The following is a 9,767-nucleotide window of genomic DNA, read 5'->3' as shown; positions in this document are numbered from 1 at the left end:
AGGAGTGAGGCCTTGGGTGATAGTGAGAAGTAACTGAATTTAAATATATGATAGTGAGAGGTGAAACCAGCTGAGCTTCTGGGTCATGGGGACATGGAGAACTTTTGTGTCTAGCTAAAGGATTGTAAATGCACCAATCAGCACTCTGTAAAAATGCACCAATCAGCACTCTGTAAAATGGACCAAGCAGCACTCTGTAAAATGGACCAATCAGCACTCTGTAAAATGGACCAAGCAGCACTCTGTAAAATGGACCAAGCAGCACTCTGTAAAATGGACCAATCAGCACTCTGTAAAATGGCTCCAACAGCAGGATGTGAGCTGGGCCAAACAAGGGAATAAAAGTTGGCCACCCAAGCCAGCAGAGGCAACCTGCTTTGGTCACCTTCCACAAAGTGGAAGCTTTGTTCTTTTGCTCTTCACAATAAATCTTACTGCTGCTCACTCTTCGGGTCCGCACTACCTTTATGAGCTGTAACACTCATCGCAGGGGTCTGTGGCTTCATTCCTGAAGTCGGCGAGACCACAAACCCACTGGGAGGAACAAACAACTTGGAGGAGCCACCTTTAAGAGCTGTAACATTCACTGTGAAGGTCTGCGGCTTCACTCCTGAAGTCAGCGAGACCACGAAACCACTGGAAGGAAGAAACTCCCGACACATCTGAACATCTGAAGGAACAAACTCTGGATACACCATCTTTAAGAGTTATAAAACTCACTGTGAGTGTCCGCGGCTTCATTCTTGAAGACCAAGAACCCACCGGAAGAAATAAACTCCGGACACAAGAAGTTTTGCATTAGACTGTAGCGGCTGAATCCATTGATGTGAGCTTCATTCAGCTGACATAATAGTTCATGTGTTTGTCACTGTTCTCATGGTAGGAGTGGGCTAGACCAGGACCTGTTCTTCTCATGGTGATAACAAAGGCTTAAGAAGGCAAACACAATTACCGAAGATCTTTTCAAGCCTAGGCTCAGAAATATTAATAGCACACTATCAAATCTGTCTATATGCCACTGGCCAAAATAAACTAAAGGATAGGAAAGTACAATCTGCTTAGGATGCCAAGGGTGTGGATACAAAGAAGAATGCAAAGACTTGGGCTAATCTAGTTCAGTCTACAAACCCTTCTGGCAACAAGGAACTCAAAAACAGACATATGCTGTATTTGGAAGTGGTTGTGGTAGACACAATTAATTGCAAACTGAGAAAGTACAATGTTCTATAATCAACATAGAGAATGTAGGTGTCAAAATTTACACATTTTTATATGTGTACAGAGTAGGCAAATACAAAATTTTTGTGATAAAGCTGATCTTAAATAAGTTATAACACACTTCAGCTTAGCAGTACATGCTTTTTTCTCTTTGCTGCTCATCATCAATTGGATTTTAAAAAAATATTTGAAACTTGGAAGAATTAGTTTGTAAAACAACCTAAAGGGCTTACAGTGAATTGAACTTCTTTAAAAAAAAAACAAGGCCTCTAAATTTTGGTTCATTTTTTTCAAAATTAAGTTTGGAAATCTTCAATCAAAATGTTCTGCAAATAGAGCAATAAAAAATGCAGCTTTTCAGGCTTTTAGAAAAGTAAAGTGGAAAACAATGCTTAACACAGAAAGGCATTAAAATATATCTATATATCCAAGGTAGAGACTGAATAAATTAAGAAATGAGAGATCAAATGATGTACATAATTTTGGAATACTATAATTGTACTTTGAAATACTTAAATTCGTGGAATGAACCTTTTGGTGTAGGTCTTCTTTTTAACAAATTAATTTATAATTTCTACTAAAACTGAATAAAACACCTATAGATTTAAACTTGGTGAAATATACAAAAGAATAAAAAAGAGAACATTTATTTGACAAATTCTTTTCTTTTCTTTTCTTTTCTTTATTTATTTACTTATTTATTTTGAGACGGAGTCTTGTTCTGTTGCCCAGGCTGGAGTGCAGTGGCACGATCTTGGCTCACTGCAACCTCCACCTCCCGGGTTCATGCCATTCTCCTGCCTCAGCCTCCCAAGTAGCTGGGACTACAAGTGCCCACCACCACGCCCAGCTGATTTTTTGTATTTTTAGTAGAAACGAGGTTTCACCGTGTTAGCCAGGATGGTCTCAATCTCCAGATCTCGTGATCTGCCTGCCTCGGACTCCCAAAGTGCTGGGATTATAGGCGTGAGCCACCGCGTCTGGCCAAGTTATTTTCTTATGAAACACATATCAAAGAAAGGTTTTTAAAATGCAGACAATATGATAAAGCTCGTCAAAATATCTAGGTTGAAATATTTGTACATTTGAACACGAAAAAATAAAATAAAATAAAATAAAATAAACAATAACCTCTGTTTAGCAAAATTTGCTCAGGTCTTACTGGGCATCTTACATCTGTAAAGAGAATATTTGTTGTTTTTTGTTTGTTTGCTTGCTTGGTTTATATTTTTGAGACAGAGTCACGCTCTGTCGCCCAAACTGGAACGCAGTGGCGAGATCTCGGCTCACTGCAATCTCCGTCTCCCAAGTTCAAGCGATTCTCCTGCCTCAGCCTCCCAAGTAGCTTGGATTACAGGCCCCCACCACCTCACCCAGCTGTATTTTTGTATTTTTAGTAGAAACGGGGTTTCCCAATGTTGGCCAGGGTGGTCTCAAACTCCTGACCTCAGGAGATCCGCCTGCCTCAGCCTCCCAAAGAGCTGGGATTACAGGCATGAGCCACCGTGCCCGGTCAAGAGAATATTTGTTTAACTCAAAATATAATGGTCCACATAGAAAATTAACCTAAATTGTCAAAAATTCCAAATTTATTAGCCATAAGACACAACTTTGAAAAAAATTGTACGTAATTTTGTGAAAACTGAAAATAATTAAACAGTATTGAAAAAATAAATTATTAAGAAAAATTTCAGTGGCATTATATATAGACACGTATAACAAACTGCTTAAAGAACATAAATAGTGGGCTGGGCACCGTGGCTCACACCTTTGTAATCCTAGCAATTTGGGAGGCCGAGGCTGGTGGAACACTTGAGGTGAGGAATTCGAGAACAGCCTGGCCAACATGGTGAAACCACGTCTCTACTAAAAATACAAAAATTAGCCGGGTGTGGTGGCGAGTGCCTATAATCCCTGATACTGGGGAGGCTGAGGCAGGAAAATCACTTGAACCTGGGAGGTGGAGGTTGCAGTGAGCCAAGATCATGCCTTTGCACTCCAGTCTGGGTGATAAGAACAAAACTCTATCTCAAAAAATAAATAAATAAATAAATAAATAATATGAATAATTTTCAAGAATAATTATTCTGCTTATATTTTTAACATTAATATTAAATTTTTGCTTATGAACATGGACACATGCCACTTTTTATTTTTAGAAATTATTTTACAGTTTCAGCATAAAAATAATTTTTTGTAAAGAGATATTTAAAAATATGTAATTTTGGAGGGGGCCTCTTTCATTCTCATGTATTTCCTAGATTGAGATTTAAATAAATGGTCAAACCTATATTTCAGCAGTCTAGGTATAACATAATAGCAGCAAAATCTACACAGATGATAGTTGTCAGAGAGAAATGTGGATAGAGTTTGTTTTTAAATAAAATCAATAGGATATGAAGCAGACAATGCTAGGTTTTATACGTTGATGTGCGGAACTAGTCGTTTAGTAGAAGGTGTTGACCTTCATGGGATGAAAATTTCAAAAGAGACAAAAATAGGCAGTTTGGCTGGAAACCAGTTTTCCGGTGGAGAGATTCAAGAGACATTGATGCATAGGTCTGAAGCCTACAGAAGTCTTGGCTATCAATATAAATTGAAGGGACAGCTTCCTCTAAATAGTGTGAGGGTTAATATTGAGTGTCAACTTAATTGGATTAAGGATGCGAAGTATTGTCCCTGGGTGTGTCTGTGAGGGTGTTGCCAAAGGAGATTAACATTTGAGTCAGTGGGCTGGGGCAGGCAGACCTACCCTCATGTTGGGTGGGCGCCACCTAATCAGCTGCCAGCATGAAAGCAGGCATGAAAAGAGCAAACTTGCTGAGTCTTCTGGCCTCTGTTTTTCTCCTGTACTGGATGCTTCTTGCCCTCAAACATCAGACTCCAAGTTCTTCAGCTTGAACTCTTGGACTTATACCAATGACTTGCCAGGAGCTCTTGGGCCTTCGGTCACAGACTGAAGGCTGCACTGTCAGCTTCCCTACTTTTGAGGTTTTGGGACTCAGACTGGCTTCCTGGCTCCTCAGCTTGCAGACAGTCTATTGCAGGATTTCACTTTGTGATGCTGTGAGTCATAATAAATTCCCCTTCATATATTCATCTATCCTCCTAGAATTCTCTCCCTTTAGAGAACCCTGACTAATATACCATATTAAAGGCAATTCTCTTATCAAATGTACAGAGTTCAATTCATTTGAGATCTCTGGATGTAATTATTTTAAGTGTTTTGAAAAAATATTAGGTAAAAGATAACATATTCTGTATTTGTCTTATTATGATAGACCAGTAACAAGTTAGTGAACAAGAAAAAAAAAAAAATACTCACTACATATTAGCTTTCTGTGATATCAAGGCAAATCAACGAAGCCCCCAGTAAGATAATAGAGAGGAAGGTAATTTCATAATCCCATTTACCCAGCAAACATAATGTATAATTCAATACACAATGAATCCACTGGAATTTAGTACATGGATGAAACTAAAAATTAATATATTTGCATTCTATATTGATGTATTTTATTACTCATGAGAAAACACTGTGTTGTCATTTACAAAAAAACAAATACTACATACATTAAAATTCCAGCTCATATAATACACCAGTTGAAAATGTACAGATACAGCAGATAAACTAAGGCGACCTGGCATTTTTAATGTTTAAAAAAGACTATTTCAAATTTTTCACATGGTTCACTTTGTAGTCATCTGATATGTTTAGTAAGGCATTACCTATTGCTTTAGTACAAACTAGGTTATTCATTTGCATAATCTTATAATGACTAAATCCATGTTTTTGTGTTTTCTCTTTCAAGATTTTTCAAGATCTTTCAAGATCTTATTCAGCTATTTGAATCTTGAAATGAAATTTGTGTGTGTGTGCATATGTGTATATTTTGAAAAATCTTTGTGGAAAATGTTATAGAATCCTGCAGTAATATAACATCTAAATTTATAGGACAGGAATTGGTAGTTCTAAGACCTCTCAATATATCTGAAGAAAACTCTAACGCCTCTTTTTATTGGAGACATTTAGATATTTAGTCTGATTAGATGTCAGTAAGTGTAGATAATCAAGTGCTTCACAGATAACTAAGAACAGAACAGAAAAACAAGAGCTAAGTGGAAACAGAATCAACTAGATTCTAACAATTACTAGAGAGCTAATTCTAAAATTAATATGAAGCTTTAATTTCCTGAACCTTTGAAAATATGTCAGTCATACGACTTGACGAACTCAATCTTTCATGTCTTGAAAAATAACACATTCATTATAACATTAGAATACAACAGAAACATCCGCTTCTTGCTCCTGGTGAGGATATTCCTTTTCCCACCCCACCCCCAGTTAACTGTTACCCAGGTTTTTCTCTTACTTCATATTTACCTCTCCTTTCCCTTTAATTTTTAGCTGGTACACACTAGACCTCATTGTTCACTGAGAAAAAAGGATACAGGGAAACTTCCTCACATTTCCTGCAGCAAATCTATTCATTTTCTCCACCATTCCTACTAGTATAAAAGAAGTAACTGTGCTATCAAATCTACCCTCATCAGCATGCAGATATTCTCTACTATTTCTATGTTAAAAATCCCTTCCCTAATCCCTATTTCCTCCAGTTATTGTCCTATATTTTATTCCTTTCCTCAGCAAAAATCCTTTATCTAGTTGCCTGACTTACTCTCTCCAACTCCATTTGTCCAATTCATCCATCAAACTACACATATTTGACTTTATTCTCCTTTCCACTGACTTTATTCTTTTCAAGGTCACCAACTACCTCAGAGTTGCCAATTTCAATAGGAATTTAACCTACTTGGCAATGCTGTTCTTCGAGAAAGCTTCCCTCCTGGATTCCTGGATCTAATAGTTTTACGCTTTTCCTCCTACCTCACTATCTCTTGAACTCAGTCTCTGATTTGCATCCTCCTGCTACTTCTGATTCAAGATTTAGCTTTCCCTCCTCCTCTTTACTGTCCACATCTTCTTCCTAAGTTGTCCCTTTCTTTCCTATGGCTTTAGATCACACTCTTGTGCTCCCATGTTCCAAATCTCATTCTGAGGTCAGACCTATCCCCTTGGTCTGAATTCTAGACTCAGGTGTTGAACTGCCTGTCTGACATCTTCTTTTAGATACCTAACTGGGTTGAAAGGTTCAAACCATAGCTGGTGATTCTCTCCACTGATACATTCCTCTTCCTGTTAAAAATGGTGTGTATATATATATATATATACACACACACATACATGTATGTGTATATATATACACATACATACATACATGTATGTGTATATATATACACACATATGTATACATGTATATATATATACAGTATGTGTATATACACACACACACACATACACACACACACACACACAAAAATCATGCTTAATTCCTCTTTGTTCCACGCCACCATCCCTGATTGATGCCCAATTGACCATTAGGTCCTGTTGGTTCTAACTGAACTGCCACTGCCCTGTTGTAAGTTATCGTCCTATCTTTTCTAAAATACTGCGGATAACTTCTTAATTACAATCCCTGCTTTCATTTTCAATTTTTCTGTTGTCCAAACTGTGACAACAGCGATCTTTTAAAATAAATCAGATTACATCCCTTCTCTGTTTATCCCCATCTAATGGTTGCCATTGTGTCTTTTCACAATCAAGCCCCTAATTCTTCTGCAAACCCAGATTCTTTATATCCTCTTTTGCTTACACTCCATGCTTCAGCCCGCTGGCCTCCACTCTGCTCCTCTAGCATCCACCTTACCTTTTTCTACTTGAAATGCTATTCTTTCCATCCCTACCCATCACCAGGCTCATTCTCATGAAAATATCCTTTAGATTTCATCTCAAACATCCCCTCTCCTATAAGATTTAAAGTGGGCTCTGCCTACTATCCTTTATCTTCTCACCCTGGTTATTTTGCTCTACACTTATCACCATCTGAAAACACCCTATTTGTTTTCTTGTTTACCATCGATCTATTTAAACGACCATTTGGATGGATGCTCCTGAACAACAAGAACATTGTCACTTTGGATTTTCCTTAGACCTAGACCACCGCTCACCCTGTATAGCACTTGAGAAGTAAATGTTAAATAAATATACAATTAAAGAAATAGATTATTTGTATAGCATATTTGTTATATACAAAGGGTCAGGGATTTTGAAATTGGATGACATCACAATCTAACTCAAGGTAAGTGGTCCAACACCCTCAACTGTCTAGAAAATCCAGAAAATATTAATAATCCATGGAGACACAGAACAACAGCACATCTGAAGAGAATAAAAGTAAAACAAATATATTAAGTTGGAAGGGACCATCATTTTCCTTTTCCGAGAAGTTACATAGAAATGCATATATAACTATAGGAATCTTAGAATATGTTTATAAGAAAAAATAATCAAGAATACGTAAAATCCTTCATTTGGTTACGACCTGAGTTAACATTTTATTATATAATTTTCAAATTTTTCCCATGAAGATCTATACAGTTACTGAACTCTCGAAATGTAGTTAGTGCAAATGAAGAGCTGACTTTTTATTTTATTAACCTAAAAGTAAAATTGAAGCAATATAAGCTGTTTTTTCCAATAAACACCACTTTATTGTTTAGTATGACTACATTTTACTTCAATTACTGAAAATAAAATGTGTGAATTTAGACATATAAATTCTGGATTTGTATGCTGGCTTTTTTTTTTTTTTTTTTGAGATAGGGTATCGCTTTGTTGCCCAGGCTGGAGTGCAGTGGCGCAATCTCGGCTCCCTGCAACTTCCTCCTCCCTGGTTCAAGTGATTCTCCTGCCTCAGCCTCCCCAGTAGCTGGGATTACAGGCACTTACCAGCACGACTGGCTAATTTTTGTACTTTTAGTAGAGATGGGGTTTCACCATGTTGGCCAGGCTGGTCTTGAACTCCTGACCTCAAGTAATCCACCCTCCTTGACCTCCCAAAGTACTGGGATTACAGGTGTGAGCCACTGCACCTGACCTAATTTTTGTATTTTTAATAGAGACAGGGTTTTGTCATGTTGGTTAGGCTGGCCTTGAACTCCTAACCTCAGATGATCCACCTGCCTTGGCCTCCCAAAGTGCTGGGATTACAGGCGTGAGCCACCATGCCTGGTCCATATGCTGGATTATTAAAAGACTTAATTAAAAAAAAAAAGAAAAATATATTACTAATAAATTTTTGATGGATAACGTGTTAAAATAACATTTGGGATATAATGGATTAAAAATATATTTAAAATAAATTTAATCTATTAATTTTTTTTTCTATGTGCCTATCAGAAAATTTAAACTACAGATGTGGCTTATATTTCTACTGAATAGCACTGAATATTTAGCCTTTTTGAGTAATTGTTTAGTATTTCACTGTGTGGAATATTAGAGCCATTCTTAGTGAGAATTTAGATGGTTTCTAAATTTTCATCTGTGTATACAATGCTAGGATAAATGCATTAAGCAAAACTTTTATTGTTGATGGATGGTTATAAGGACCAAGTATCTTTTATGCTGAATTTTAAAAGAACTGGAGAAGGGCATGGCAAATTTTTAGAAAATCATTTTTATAAAGCATATAAAAGTACATAAACTTCTATACTTTATAAAGGTATATATTTTACATACAGTTGTATCTTGGTATCCACAGGGGATTTGTCCCAAGAACCCCCAGGATACCAAAATTCACAGATGCTCAAGTCCCTAATGTCAAATGGCTTAGTATTTGCGTATAACCTACACACATCTTCCTGTACACTTTAAATCATCTCTATATGTACAACACCTAATACAAGGTCTACAACATCACTTCCTTCACATGGTTTCAACATAGTACTCAGCATCTAGCAAATTCAAGTTTTCCCTTGGAACATTGCGGAAGTGCTTTTTCCGAATATTTTTGATACAGGTTGTTTAAATCCACAGTTGTGGAACCCACTGATACGGAGGGCCAACTGTACTTTGATAAAGTATAATCATTATACAGAGTATAAACTATAATCAATATACATTAACATAATGTATATTATAAAGATTTCCATGAGGAACAATTAAAATATTTAAATGCTACAACATTTATAATTTTCTTAAAAAACACATTCTATGACTATTTCACCTCCCTGAAAACATCATACAATTTTTGATGAAATACTGCTATTTTTAAAAATAGAATACAAGCCCTTGGATATAAGGGAGCGAAATCTCTGGTCTGTTTCTGCCATTTTTGCCTGTCTCTGCAGAGATGCCTTGAGTACAACCTCAGAAGACAAAAAGCCAAAAGACAGGTACCCCAGCAGCCCTCCTGGGAAAGTGTGTGTCCTCTCTGTGCTAGGCTCTAGTGAGGGGTTTGCAAACAGAAATGGAATTGTTCTCAGTCCAGTTCAAAGAGGTCTTTACCTTCTGAGAGCCAACCTGTTAGACCCACTCCAAGTGGCCAGAATCTATAACAATATTGTCTCCAGAGAATCATAATACACTCCACATTAGAGGAAATAAAGTAGGACTGTCTTGATTTTCCAAGCGTTTTGAGTACTTGACC

Source organism: Macaca mulatta, chromosome 3 (genome assembly GCF_049350105.2).
Source record: "Macaca mulatta isolate MMU2019108-1 chromosome 3, T2T-MMU8v2.0, whole genome shotgun sequence".
Classification (NCBI taxonomy): Eukaryota; Metazoa; Chordata; class Mammalia; order Primates; family Cercopithecidae; genus Macaca; species Macaca mulatta.
This window is presented reverse-complemented; position numbering follows the sequence as displayed.